The sequence below is a fragment of the Mus musculus genome, chromosome 5 (genome assembly GCF_000001635.26).
Source record: "Mus musculus strain C57BL/6J chromosome 5, GRCm38.p6 C57BL/6J".
NCBI classification, from domain to species: Eukaryota; Metazoa; Chordata; class Mammalia; order Rodentia; family Muridae; genus Mus; species Mus musculus.
The window spans coordinates 148,965,348-148,980,555 of record NC_000071.6 but is presented as its reverse complement, the minus strand read 5'-3'; the positions used below and the strand labels follow the sequence as shown (position 1 = coordinate 148,980,555).

The 15,208-nt window shown below is 46.9% G+C and overlaps 1 long non-coding RNA gene across 9 annotated transcripts in view; it reads left to right on the top strand.

The window, feature by feature from the left end:
• Nucleotides 1-15,208, top strand: part of Gm15411 — a 62,140-nt gene that overhangs the window by 35,325 nt on the left and 11,607 nt on the right. Inside the window, exon 1 of one of the 9 annotated variants that reach the window (XR_003956014.1) lies at nucleotides 8,795-10,812. The exons of 5 other annotated variants lie outside the window; for them this stretch is intronic. This is a non-coding gene — a long non-coding RNA (predicted gene 15411). Of the gene's footprint in view, nucleotides 1-8,794; nucleotides 10,813-10,837; nucleotides 15,166-15,208 lie in introns of those variants that run through there. 3 more of the 9 variants (XR_377241.3, XR_003956010.1, XR_003956015.1) reach the window with 3 other exon arrangements.

Genomic DNA, 15,208 nt, shown 5'->3' with positions numbered 1-15,208 from the left:
ATCTTATTTTTTCTATTAAAATTCTTTCCTACAGCCAGTAGGAGCTGTGCTAAGAGCAGAAGAAGAGCAGGCGACTTCGTTTTTTATATTTAATTAAAAATTTAATAACAGGAGGCCATTTGAGCTCACTTATTTATTTTTGAATTATGATAGCCTGCTGGAGACTGGATGGACAAGGGTCCTAGTTTCCTGTCCCCAGGAAAGTGGTCAGTATTCAGACACAATGCCAGGCACAATCCTCAGGCTTCTGAAATATTTAGCGTTGTATTTTGTGGGAAGTCGAGATTAAGAGAACGGGGGGTGGGGGGGAAGTGTATTGTCGAGTTGTTCTGGGGCTAGGAAGCTGGCTTAGTGGTTAGAGCACTTGATGCTCTTGTAGAGAACCTGAGTTCAGTTCCCAGCACCGAAGTCAGTCAGCTTACAATTGCTGGTAACCACCTCTAGGGGATCTGCATTTCCAAGCACAGACTAACACAGGGACTGACACACATATACAAAATTTAAAATAATTTTATAAATTAAATCGTCCCGGGAGTCAGTAAGATGGCTTGTTGGGTCAAAGCATTTGCCTACTGAACAGAGTTCAACTTCTGGAATCCACATGGTAGAGAGAAGTGAGTGATTCATGCAACTTGCCCCTCAGCCCCCAACATGCATGCTGTAGCAGAAACACCCTCCCTCTCCAAAATAAATATATAAAAGTAAAGAGTTCTGAGCAGTCATTGCTCCTTTACCTCTCTGTATGTCGCCCCCATGACTACTGCATCTATAGAAACAAATAGAAAATGAGAACGTTCCAGCAGAACTTTTCTCTGACTTGAGTAACCTTGAAAGGAAGCTAGTTTCTGAATTTGACGGAGAATATCTCTACCACGCAAGGTATCACAGACTTCAGTCCCAGCAGCTGGAGATGTTGAGGGCTATACAGTGAGACCCTGGAGCAGTGAGAGAAAGAGGGACAGAGACAGACAGACAGACAGACAGACAGATAGACACACACACACACACACACACACACACAGAGAGAGAGGAGAGGAGAGACAGACAGACAGAAGACAGACAGACAGAGGGGAGGGGAGGGGAGGGAACAGGAAAGGAAAGGTGATAGAGAGACAGAGCGAAATTGAGAAACAAAAACAGAGACAGAGGCAAAGATGGGGGTGGGGGAGGAGAAGGGAAGGGAGAGGAGAAAGGAAAGGCCCATCCCTGTAGTCCTAGCACACAAGAGGGCAGCAAGTTCAAAGCCAACCTGGGTTACACATAGTCTCAGAATAATATACATGATAAATGATATCATTTATATAAGATATATGTTAAATTTTGAGGTAGAAATTAATTATAAAGAACCCCGAGTGCACTAAAAGTCTACAGCCATGCATTTTAGAAAATCAGTGGATTGGAAGAAGAGGGGGGCTCGGGGAGATCGGGACTGACGACTTGGGTGTCTTTTATATTACTGGGCTGCAGAGCACACATTTGTTTAGGCTTGCGAGCCTGTGCATCTTACACCAAAGACTGATGTCTCAAAGAAGCTCCAGGTAGCAGGTGCGATGTTCGTGCCAGCCTGCTGTGGGCTGCAGCATGGTGATCTTCCCTGCCAGCCTACCTTCCAATGCTCACTTCCTGAAAGCAAAGACTTTGATACTGGATTCCCAAATGTGTCATGAAGTCTCTCCAAACACAAAACCATGCACTCCCGCTTTTAAAAATAATAGCCCGGATGGCTTGTCTGTGTGGCGGGTCTAACAGGCATTCACGAATAAGCGATGTCCAAACAGGGACGTCAGAACAGAACCTGCCAGTCCAGAGCTTGGTGTGCAACGAGGGCAGGAATTACTGCAGAGAACTGAAGGCCTGGTTAACCTGCAACCACACAGAACACGAGGCAAAGGCGTGTGTGTGGCTCAGTGCTCTGTGGTGTACTTGGAACTACATAGCTGAGGGATTAGAGGTTGTTTGCTTGCTCGGTGCAAAGCAAGAGGCTTAGAGGAACTTCAATGACAACCGAAAGTTGACTCCTGTAACCGACTGTCTATGCTTGACAAGCCCAGTAAGTTGATAACCTTTTAGAGCTAAAAGGTCCCAGAGTCTCACTAAGCACCGGCCTGTAACATTCCTGCCTAAGCCCGCTGCTGTTTGGCACCATGGAACCTAAATAAAGGAAAACTTTTCCTGCCCAAGTATTTTTTTTTTTCCGGGCATTGATTACCTCTTGAGGCGTCCCCAGGGGTTGCAGCTGTTGTTTCCCACGGTTCCTAGGGTTGTAACTATAGAGGCATAACGTGGCAGTTACAACACATGGCCCAGGAAACTGTCACATACTGACAAGCTTCTTGCCACGGGATCTTTTTTAGCTGATGGCGCCATTGCTTGTCTGCAGCCACCCTCTCTGCAAGAATACCTCTGTTATATACTCAGAGCACAAGAGAGGTGCATGCCGACACTAAGGCTTCCCCAGGCCTCTCTCTGCAATACTGCCCTTAACAGAGTAGCTGGGCCAGGTCCTAACTGGTGGAATTTTGTATTTGCTTATTATTATGGAAGGGGCTATTTTTAAGTGTGAGACACTTCCTATCTTTGAGTTAACTCAAACCCATTTCCTACGAACAAAGCAGGCAACGGGGCTGCTAGGATTCAGAGGCTCGCTCAGATTACAGTCTGAAAGTCCCCTGGATGACACAAAGAGGGTGGCCTTGCAGGAAGGCTGGGGTTTATGACAAGAGGATTTCCTGAGCTCTGCTAACATCTGTTCCTCGGGAAGCCTGGCTTCTAGGAGAGGGGATTTGGGTTGAGCTCTGCCCTTGGGGTGGAGGGCGTGTAAGACAGAGACAGTTAGAGCTGCCTGCTCTGCCAGATTCTATTTCCTGTTGTTAAGCAGGTTCTTGTCAGGGGCTTGTGAGGTGCTGATGAGGAATTCTGCTGACCTTCCCTGTGCCATCTTGCCCCATCCCTCCTGCGACCTTTCTCCTTCCTTCCTTCCTTCCTTCCTTCCTTCCTTCCTTCCTTCCTTCCTTTTTTCCTTTCTCTCTTCTCCTCCTCCTCCTTCTCCTTCCTTCTCCTTCTCCCGCTCCTCCTCCTCCTCCTCCTCCTCCTCCTCCTCCTCCTCCACCTCTTCTTTTTGCCAAGACAGGTTCTCTCTATGCAGCTCTGCTTGTACTGGAATTCACTATGTGGACCAGGCTGGCCTCAAACTCAAGGAGATCCCTTTATCTCCCAAGTCCTGGAATTAAAGGTATATATATATATATGGCACTACATCCTGCTGTCTAGTACTTTGTCTTAACCCATTGATGCCCATAAGCAGTCCTGTATGCCAGGTTCTATTGGTCTGCTCATGTGCCCAAAGTCATTCATCTTCTACGGGTCACCCCTGGGTTAACACTCGTGTTGTTGCTCATGATGACAAACCGAGACGGATCAGGTTTGTAGGTGGCACTTGGTCAGGAAGTACCCCATGCATATCAGAGTGTAAAGCAGATGTTGCCCAGGCCGGAAACACGGTGTCAGCTGGGTTAGCTACACTGAGCCACAGGTGGCCCTTTAATGTGGCCTGATACTGCAGTTGTGCCTGGAGCTTTGTGGCTTCCACAGAAGAGTCGTTGCAGGTCCCCATGGATATCAGAATCTACGGGGTCTCTACCTTTTCTGTAAGACTTCATGGTGTTTGTATAGAACCTATGTGTGCTTCCTGTATACGCCAATCATCTCTATGTGATTTTTTTTCCCTTTTGGAGTAAAATCTTACTATCCTAGGTTGGCCTTGAACTCACAATCCCTTTGCCTTAGCCTTTTATGTTTGTGGATAAGAGGTATGCACTACCACATTTACTCTCTAGATGACTTTTCAGTCTTAATACAATGGACACACTCTGGGCATTTTTGTATGTTACCTATGAACCTACATAGGTAATTTTTACTGTGCATGCTTTTAATTAGTGGCTTTTGAATGCATAGATGTGGAAGGAGTGGGCAGGGAGGGTCAACTATGACTGTGTAGCAAAAGCTCAGCTCCTTCACAATTATGGCTATGGGGGACTCGAACACCCAGTGATGTGGGAGCCGTCAAGCCAAAAGTCAAGTGGGGTGGTGAGCTGCCGCCATGTTGTTGGTAAATTAAGTCCATCTAGTGGTGTGTGCCTGCATGCCGGATGGTGTATGCTGTGGAGGGTGGCTGCTCGGACCACTGGGGGAATGAGAAGGCTGAGGGAGGGGAGAGAGGCAAGAATGTACATATGTGTTTAGGGAGACAGGTGAAGACCTTTGGGTCCTGGGGGGAAGCTGATGGGCAGGTTGTATCTACCAGTGTCTCAGATCCATTTGCTTTTAGAGACTTAGAAGGATAATTAAGTCTGAATTTGAGAAAGTGTACTGGTTGGTTTTGTGTGTCAACTTGAAACAGGCTGGAGTTATCACAGAGAAAGGAGCCTCCCCTGAGGAAATGCCTCCATGAGATCCAGCTGTGGGGCATTTTCTCAATTAGTGATCAAGGGGGGAGGGCCCCTTGTTGGTGGGGCCATCCCTGGGCTGGTAGTCTTGGGCTCTATAAGCAAGCAGGCTGAGCAAGCCAGGGGAAGCAAGCCAGTAAGTAGCATCCCTCCATGGCCTCTGCATCAGCTCCTGCTTCCTGAACTGCTTGAGTTCCAGTCCTGACTTCCTTTGGTGATGAACAGCAATGTGGAAGTGTAAGCTGAATAAACCCTTTCCTCCCCAATTTGCTTCTTGGTCATGATGTTTGTGCAGGAAGAGAAACCCTGACTAAGAAAGTAATGTGGGTCTTCCCACGCTCCACACCTTTGTTTTAGGAGAGATGGGGAATGTTTTAACAATAGATAGGTTCCTGTCACCATGGGCGTGTCTTCATGCGGCCATGTTTCTGACCCCTCTCCAGGCTCTTCTAGGCTTGAGCTTGCTTTGGGCTCCTTCCCTTCCCTGTGATTTCCTTTTGTGACTGGCCCGCACTATTCTAGGGAATGATGATTCCAAGAGGGTAGAAATCAGCATCCCTGCTCCAAGTAGCTTTCATTTATTGAAAGAAACAAACGTAGAAACAGATGGGGTAAGATCAAAAAGAGGCTGGTGAGATGGCTCAGTGAACAGAGGCACTTAGGCCAAGCCAAGCCAGATAACCCGGTCCCTACAAGCTGTCCTCTCGCTTCCACATGCATTCCGTGGTACCCACATATGTCCTTAAATAAAATAAATAAACGTGGGTCTCCATTTTCTTTGAGGGTCATTTGCCACTGGTCCACGAGGGCAGACAAAGCACAAGCCTTGAGCAGGGTTTGGACGAACTCTGAGTATGATGGACGGACGATCTTCTGGAGACAGCTGCAGTGAGTCAGCTCTGCTTTATCGTTCCAGGGATAGGGTGTACGAGGGCTCTTGGAAATCCAGGTTGAAAAGGCTGATTCGTCATAACACAGCACCCAATTATCATATGGGCAGGAAGGTAGAGTGGGTCTTGTGTGCGTAGCCAGAGCACTCTGCACAGGGTCATCCTCTAACCAAGGTTGGGCAGAGAAAAGGAAGCCCCACTAAGAAGTGGAGCCTTTGATTTTGTGCTGAGCCCAGAGAGCTATCAGGACATGGTGAACTTTGACCTTAATAGCAAGGTTCTCCAATAAGCATATAAAGTGTATGTATATATATATATATATATCTCAAAGACTAATTTGGCTGGTGTGTGACACATGCCTGCTATCCCAGAATGTGGGTGCTGAGGCAGGAAAATGATAAATTTGAGTCCCATATCAACAAATTCTTTGTTAAGTCACGGAAGGTCATAGAGACTGGGGAAGAGCATTGCATCCTGGGAGATGGGATGAGAGATGACTGGGAACATCAGCCTTCAGGACAACAGGAAGGAGAACTGTGGGCAGACAGGAAACAGGAAGACAAGAGAAAGAGCTGGTGGGGCTTAAAGTCTCAGGCAATTGAGGTGGAGAAGTGTGGGAGGTCAGGCCAGGTGTGGCATCGAAAGCAACTCTTATAAGGGACAACATTTAACTGGGGCTGGCTTACAGGTTCAGTCCATGATCATCATAGCAGGAAATATGGCAGCATCCAGGCAGTCACGGTGCTGGAGAAGGAGCCAAGAGTTCTACATCTTCATCTGAAGACAGAAGACTGGCTCTTCTCCCTGGGCAGAGCTTAATCATAGGACCTCAAAACCCCAACCCCACAGTGATGCACATCCTCCAACAAGGCCACACCTACCCCAACAAGGCCACACCTACCCCAACAAGGCCACACCTAATAGTGCCACTTCTCATGGGCCAAGCATATTCAAACCACCCCCACCATTATACCCCACATTGTTACACCAGGGATCAAGTTATGAACACATGAGCTTTGAGCAGAGCATGTCAATCATAGTATCAGCTAAGTAAAACAAGAAGGATTTGATGCCTGGTTGGTTACATTGAGGGGTGTAAGAGAAAGAACTAAGAATGCACAGAAGTGCACAGGTTTCTCTCTCAAGTGGATAGGTGGATAGAGATGTCACTCACTGGTTCAGAATTACAGGATTGGGGGCAAAAGACGGGTAGGAGGAGTGAATTCTAATATCCTATATAGCACAGTAGGATAGTATAATTTACATTTCAAAATGGCTAATAGAGCATTAAATATTTGCAACACAAAGAAATGATGGCTGGCTGAGGTGATGGTTATGCTAATTACCCAAATCCTATCATTTACATAATCTAGATATTTATTGAAATATCACACTGTATTCTATGAATATGTGCAATTACTATATATCAGTTGAGAATTGAGAAAATAAATGATAAGAGCCAGACGTAGTGACTTATGCCTGTAATCCCAGCTTTTGACAGTCGAGGCAAGAGAATTGCTGTGGGTTCAAGGCATCCTGGTCTATACTGAGTTTCAGGCTACCCTGCACTATAGACTGAGTTCCTGTCTTAATAAAGTAATGAATGAATGAATGAATAAATGAATGAATGAATGGGATGCTAGAATGATACAGAGACAGCTATGTTTGAGGTTCCCAGTGAGTATTTAGGTAGGAGGTCCAGAAGGCCCTGGACATTACAATAGTATTGGGGAAGGGGGAGGCTCTACTGCAGAGGAGGCAGCCTGGAGAGAGAGGGGGGGGTGGAGGGGGGAAGGGGAGGAAAGGAAGGCAGCAAAAGTCTGGCTTCAGCTCAAAGCACTGGTATTTAACTGATTCCAGTGAGGTGACTCTCCCGCCAACCCCCTCTCCCTCCCCCACACACTGGCTTTTCAGGGTCGCAGCATCCTTATTCAAGGCTGGGGACGCTGTGTTCTGATGCCAGTTGTGTCAGAGTTTCAGAGAGGGAGGGGCTTGAGGGAGAGCAGGAGGCACAGAAACCCTGTTCACCCGGGTTCACGCAATCACTCCTGTCAGGGCTTCTCTAGACTGCATCCCCTCCTCCTCTCAAGCTGTCAGAGGTGTGCAGCTGATTTTGGAAAAGCCAAAAATGAGCCTTCCAATCGCCACCTGGTGGGAGCCACTGCCTGGAGCCATCCTTTAAAAAAAAAATTACAACACCATTTCCATCAGGATTTTAAAGTGCCTCCTGCCAGTCCCTCCAGGTTGCACCTCTACATTTTCATCCTCTTTACTCTAGACTGAGGTTAACCAGGTCTGTAATCATCACAGCATCCTATAGCATAGTAGAGAACACGAGACAGCACCTAAAACTGGGGGTGGGGGCCGGCTTTGGAGAACGGCATGAAATATTACAGTATTTGTTTTCTATTAAATGATCTAAGAACAACTTTATGAGGGGAAAGCAGACTTCTCATAAACAAAAACGTATATATGGATACAATTTAAAACTACCACCAGCTGTCCTCGAAAGAAAAATTGAGCTGTCGCACGCACCAAGCCAATTTCTGCTAATCTTTGTAGCCACTCTTGAGAGTGTCTTAGTGTGTCTGTGTTCGTTGGCAGACAATAGTGTAAGTGCCAAAACGCTAAGAACGTTTTCCGTGGAATGTTCTGAAGTACGGACAGCTTCCGAACCCTGAGAGGTGATATGATAGTTATGGTTTTTTGTTTTTGTTTTTTGTTTTCCTGTCAACTTGACACCAAGTAGAGCTGCCATGAAAGAGGGACCAACAATTGAGAAAATGCTTCCAACAGATTGGTCAGTAGGCAAGTCTGTGCGGACATTTTATTGATTAATGATTAACATGGGAGGACCCAGCTCATGGTGGGCGGTGCCACCCCTGCGCAGGTGGGTCCGGGTTATATAACAAAGCAGGTTGAATAGGCAAAGGGAACAGTATTCTTCTACAACCTCTGCATCAGCTCCTGCCTCCAGGTTCCTGCCTTGGCGTCCCTTAGTGACGGGCCACAAGTTGATTTTGGAGATAGTCTTCATCAGGGCAGTAAAGAGTGGATTAAAACAGGAGATAAGAGCCACCATAATTTTATTTGACTTCTGGATCTGCGGCCCTCATTACTTGTACTGGCTATTCCTGGTTGTCAACTGGACTATACCTGGAATGAACTACAGTGTGCAGAATTGGAAGGCTCACCTGTGATCCTGATCTTGAGGCTGGGAGATACAAGTTTCTCTCCTGGATCTTGCCATGGAGATCTTGAGACATAGTGGCTATGAATCCCAGAAGATTAAGACGGGGAGATCTCTGAGTTCAAGGTCATCTGGGATTAAAGGCATGGTGGCACACATCTTTGATTTGGGCTACACCTTCTGCTGGAGACCTACATAAGGACATTAGAAAATTTGCTCTCTCTCTCTTTCTTCTTGGCCTGCTTGCCTTGTGGGACTGAGCAACTGCTAGATCCTTGGACTTCCATTCACAGCTACTACTGACCATTGTTGGGAGTTGGACTACAGACTGTAAGACATCAACAGATCCCCTTACTGTACAGAGACTACCAATCAGTTCTGTGACTCTAGAGAACCGTGACTAGTACACCACTCAAGTCCGGCTTGTTTCAACCCACCAGCTCCCCATAACGACACGGAGACTTTTTATTATTTATAAAAGCTTAGGCCTTATAGCTTGATCCCCACCGGCTTGCATATCTTAACCCTTTCTAGTCCATGTTTGCCATGTGACCTGCTACCTCTCACTATGTCCTGGTACATCTGACTTCCTCCATGTCTGCCTGGCAAATCCAGCCCAGCGCCTCTGAGTTCTTCTCACAGTTCCTATCTCTGCTCAGAGGCCCCGCCTTTCCTCCCCTGCCTCAGGTATAGGCCATCAGCTCTTTATTTAACCAATCAGAAGGCGAGGGAGAAGAATGTTTGCAAGATGCTCAGGCAGGTGATGAGCCACTAAAGACAACAATGCCAAGGTCCTGACAGATAGTACTCAGCTCTTTCCTGGCACCGAAATCAACATTTGACTAATACAGTGACATCATTAACACAGTGCACAGAAAGATTATCCCAACATAGGGGCACAATTTGAGAACCGCTGTCAGAGAGAGAGAGAGAGAGAGAGAGAGAGAGAGAGAGAGAGAGAGAATATGAGAATCGATGTCACAAGGCTCATGTCATTTTGCTTTTTAACTGTTAAGAAATGGCTGCATTCTTATCAGCTGAATGTCTCTTAGGACAGGGTGTACTGTGAGAAGTGTGTCTTTAAGTGACAGGGTGTTACAAACACCACAGAACACGTTTGTGTAAAGCCCGCCATACACCCGGGCAGTGTGCAGTCTCCTGGTTCTGGGCCTGTGCAGTGGTCACTAGACAGTGACTGTAGTAATTAATATTAAAATTCCCAGCACTGGGTTTCTTCCCCACCCTTGACCATTTATGTTCCTGGATGAAAGACACACACGGCCTTTATAATGTTAATATGCCCACTCTCCATGCTGTTAGAATCTACGTTCTTATTGATAGTCCCAACTTATCACTTACTTCTTACTATGTTCCATCTGGGCTGCTCTTAGCTCCGATTGGCCAGCCCTCTGGGCCATAGTCTCTTGGTCCTTAGCCCTCGGTGGCTCTCCTCCCTCCCCTACATCCTTCTCTTCTACTCCTTCCCTCCTCCTGGTCCTCTCTCTTGCAAGCCCAGGTAAGAGGGTAAATGTTTTTTTGAATGAGACAGAAGAGAGACTGTGAAAATACTAGCTACACACAGGGCACTTTCAGTTCAACTAAAATCCTTGGGACTATCCTATAGAATGTGCCACTGCTAACCAAAACTCTGTTGTTGACCAAAATGACTTCACGTGGTGCATTAATGTCCATATTCCTAACCCAAGTGATGGTTGAACTTTGTGGCAGATAAAGATTCTGCTCTGGGGATTTGGTCCTTGGTTCCTACTACTGTGTCGTCGTTCCCCCCACCCCCACCCCCCGGTGTCTCGAAAACCAAAACCAAACCAAACCAAATCAAACCAAACCAAATGTAATGTACAGCCAAGGTTCCCGCATAGGAAATGGGTACCGCAGAAAATAAGTCACAGTATAGCACGCCAAGAGCAAGCGAGGGGGCCAGGAGTTGCCACGGGCGATGGAAAAAAGATGGGAGAGATTCGGGTCAAGTTCTGGAAGGAAGAAGGTGAGGAAGTAGGATGCGGACGTTCTAACAGGAGGGAAAGAGCCACGTGTGTAGCAGCCAGCTGTGGGGCTGAACCAGCGCAGGCATGCTCATTAGAAAGCCATGCAACCCTGTTCCTGCACAACTCACTTCGAGCCCTTCTTCCTGCTCTCTTGGCGCTGCAGCTGAGGGTCACGTGGCAGCTGCTCCACCAGGGCTCTATGAATGACCGCTTGCTCCCAGCTCCCAAGATGCTTCCAGGCTCTTCCTTCCTGGTTGTGGATGCAGAGCTGGAAACCGGAAGTGAGTTTTGTTTTGGGGCTGTGTGTATGTGTGTGTGTGTGTGTGTGTGTGTGTGTGTGTGTGTGTGTGTGTGTGTGTGTGTGTGTGTGCTGCAATTGGTCTATTGAGAGAGAAATCAAATAAACTTTCCAAAGCACGCTGATGCTCAGGGCGATTCTAGACACAGCTATTCATGGAGCTCAGACAAGAAAGGTTGAGGTTTGCAAATGCTGACTCTGCACTGAAGACGCTGGGAATTCTCAGTCTGGCTCGTGTGGAGGCTGCTCTTCAAAGGGACTTGGAACAGCTTTCCTTGGAATCCTTGCTAACAGAGGTGGTCTGGGAAAGCTGGCTGAGGGGACTGCCATCCACAAATCATCCTTCCTCCAGGTCAGAGGTCTGGCTCCTCTGCTGCCTGTGGGGAGGTGAGGTGCTAGATAAATCAAAGTCACTCAAGTTGGAAGGGCTACGGAAATAGTCACAGAGGCAGCCCCTCAAATCTGATCTCCGAAGACATCTTGGAATTCTTTTTAAAAAAATCTAGGGCCTTTTCCCTCCTGGACAATTAGCAGTTAAATATTTACCAGCCGCCACTGTGTGTAAACAAGATCCAAGAGGAAGCAGTTTTATTTTGCAAGACTCAATGTAGAGTTCAGATAAAGCTGGGCAGATAGAATCACAGATAAGATTGTGTTGTGGCCACCCTTCAACCCCCAACGGGGTTTCTCTGTATTTCCCTGGATGACCTGGAACTCAATTTGTAGACCAGGCTGGCTTTGGACTCAAAGATTCGCCTGCCTCAGCCTCCAGAGTGCTGGGATTAAAGGCATGCACCACCACAACCCGGCCTTTCCCTAATGGAAGGTTCTAGAAGGCCTGATTATCATGACTTCATGAGGAATGACCCACACACCCCGGAACAGCAACACGATAGGCTTTTCTTCTTCTTCTTTTTTTTTTTTTTTTTAATTTTTCATCCCTAAATGGAGATATTGGTTACAAAGCTTCTGGGTATTGAATCTAGGTACCTAATGGGTATCAGGAGTCTACAAAAGTGAATTTTCTGATATGAAAATTCAGGGATTTATTTATTTATTTATTTATTTACTTACTTACTTACTTACTTACTTACTTATTAACCAGTAGCCTTTGATCCTCGTTGATAGTTGAAGGTAAGCCAGAAGATTCTAGAAAGGGTGAGGCCAAAGCTTGGTGATTGTATTAATTACTTGTGACCAGAATTGCTGATGAAAAAACTTGAGGGAGTAAAACTTGAGGTTTAGTGTAACGCGGGGTCTAAGAGCGATTTTGGTCTGTGGTGTCAGGGAAGGCAGTAGGGAACACTTCTCTTAGTGGTGCTGGGAGCACATGGTGGCTGTTTGCCCACCACAGTGATCAGCAGGAAGCAAAGAATGCAGGGGGGAGCCAACTGTAACGTTGAATGTCATCTCTGACTCTGTGTCTGGTGTGTTCTCCAGCAGGTCCCACTTTATAAAGGCCCTAAAATAGATTTAAATCTTAACAATGACTTGTGTGTGTGTGTGTGTGTGTGTGTTGTGTCTAGAAGTGTTTTGCAAACTCCGTGTATGTATGTGCACGGCAGAACTGCAGTTCACAGAAGGGGACATTAGATTCCCCTGAAACTGGAATTGCAAGGGTAGTGGAACTGAACCCTGGTTCTCCACAATAGTACTGGATAGCATTCCTTCTAGGCTCCGCCTTGCAGTTACCTAGCAACAGCCAGGTAGGTTGAGCTTGCTATAAAAAGGACCCTTTGGTCTCTCTTCATTCTCTCTGACCCTTTCCTCTCTCAGACTTTCTTCTCTGACCACTTTTTCCCTCTCTTCCCTTCCCCCCACCCCACGCTCTCCCTATGTTCCCGAAAGCAGCTTCTTCTCTTCCTCTTCCTCTTCCTCTTCCTCTTTCTCTCTTTCTCTCCTCACCTTCCCTTCTACCTCCCCCTCTCCCCCTCCTCTCTCTCTCTCTCTCTCTCTCTCTTTCTCTCTCTCTCTCTCTCTCTCTGCCTCTACTTCCCTCTCAATCCCAATTCCCATGTTCCCACATAAACTCTATTCTATACTAGACCCGTCGTATGGATGGTACCTTGGGGGAAGGGATGTCTCAGCGATGGGCCCACCGAGGCACCCCTCCCATGGGACCATACCGAGCTTTACAAAACATACCCTTGGCTTTACAAAATGTATCAGTACCCACCCTACACTCTTGAGCCATATCTTCAGAATTCTAAAGCAGAATTCTTGCCTTTCCTTTCTCAACGTTATAACCACCTTTTCCTGCTGAAACCCACGAACGCACAGACACGCTTCTGAGAATTGTGGGTTTCATCTGCCGCGAAGGTCCGCGCAAACAGCTGAGCTGCCTTTCCAGCCCAAAGGTTCTGGCCTGGCTTCCCAAAGCCTCTAGCTAGATCTGGCATGTGGGACCCGAGTGAAAATAGGTGCAGTAAAGAAACCAAAATAGTCATTCAGTGGGTGAAAATTGGGAGAAGTTTATTCCAAACTGCAGAGGCCACCTCCTGGGAAAGCAAGGAGAAGCAACAGGGGAAAGAAGACTGGCAGGGTTAGATGGGACCGGGAGGAAGGGGTTTGTGAGCTGGGCTGGGGATCCTCAGAGACTAGTAGCATTCATCAATAAGAACCATAGTCATGTGTTAATGAAGGGCCACAGATTCCTATTGCCAGAGATAAGGAGAGTGATTCCCCTTCTAGCAAGTAGGAACTTTCTGCAAGCCCCTAAAGGAATGGGGGCTTTTGTTTAAATGGGAAGAGGTCTTCCTTGGGGGAACCTGTGGTACCTATTTTGTTGGGTGCAGAGACATAGCATGGGACACAAGAAAAAAGCACAAAATTGGAAATGCTGAAACCTTTTGAGCTTGTATGAGAGAGGCCACAAGCGGAAAGTTCCAAGCCTGATGACACGGGGACAGGGCACAGTCAATACTCAGGCATGCTGAACATACCGTGTAAACTTATTTCAGGCTATGCATAGGAAACAAACAGATGTGGTATTTGGACTTGGGTGCTCTTTGCAGGATGAGCTCATTATGTACAAGGAAACGGTCTCAAACTGGGGAGATTCTTAAACTCCAAACAGTCTCGTCCCACGCATTAGATGGGAGATGCCCTCTGCCAGAATCCACCAAAATGAGCACCAAAGAGCCTTCTGTCTATTCTTTTCCCCCCTCAAGGTGCTGGGGATTGGATGCAGGGTCTTGTGTTCGCTAGAAAAGCACTCTCTCTGCCCTGCAGCTGAATTCTTGGCCTTGTGTGTCTGACCAAATACAATTTACATAGCTGTTTTCAAAAGAACAGGCCCCAGTCCTGGTCCTACTTCCTGCACCGAATTCTTTCCTTCTTTAGGGGCCTTTTTATAAGGTGGAAATAGCCCTTATACCTGCATTATGGCTTATTGTGAATATTAAATAAGACCATGTGGGTCAAAAGTGCTTAGTAAATGATAAAAGCCGGCACGGGTGGGTGGTTCCTGTTGCCTTTCTTTTTATCTGCCCGCCTTCTGGAGCAGATTATAGGGCTGGTATGTGCTGTGGGTTTTGCCTCGAGACTTCCCTTGGAGAGCAGTGTTTATCTATTTTAAGGAGACCCTAGAGATAGCAGGCTGCTGCAGAAAAGCAAATGGAATATGGATTTACCAGAAAGAGGAGGGCCGGCTGTAAGGGAACAGCTGTGGAGAGAGTTATCAATCCGGCTCGGCACCAGACGGGTGCCAAGAGGGAGTTGCTAAATGCCTGGGAGAGAATCGTGACCAGAGAGAGCAGCGAGTTAAAAAAGAAAAGAAAAAAAAAAAAAAGAGTCATATCCTGCCAAGCAAACTGGGTCATATTCCTGATGGAGTTAGTCACCGAGCAGAACTGAGCTGGGAAGGAGGTTTCAGGGCAGAAAGAACGGCATAGTGACTCAGCTGGCAGCTGGAGAGGCCTCCTGGCTCTTGAGCAAAGACCCCTCGTGTGGCTGGCATGTAGCATCTTGTGGTATTTTGGATTTGAACTTGATTTTTTTTTTCTTTTTAACCCCTAAAGGAGATTACCAAACATGATTTTTTTCCCCCACTTGGAATAGTTGAGCGTTTGCACACAGGCTAGAGCGTGCTCGCGCACAAGCGTGGGCACACACACACACACACAGGCACCATTTCAAAGACATACATCTTAAGAGAGGAGATAAATTAAATCAAGATGGAAGAGCAGGAAGGCCATCCTGGAACTTTTCTCTGGAATTCGAGTGGGAAGGGACAGCAGCCAATCTTACTGCTTAGAAACCTTTAAGGTCACCGGCCCGTCCTGCGAAGACGGATCCTGTAAAACGACTGGAGGGTTCCGAAATCAAAGTTTAATTTGTGAGTCACTAGGATGAAGTTAAAGCAGCGGGTTAGCTAACAG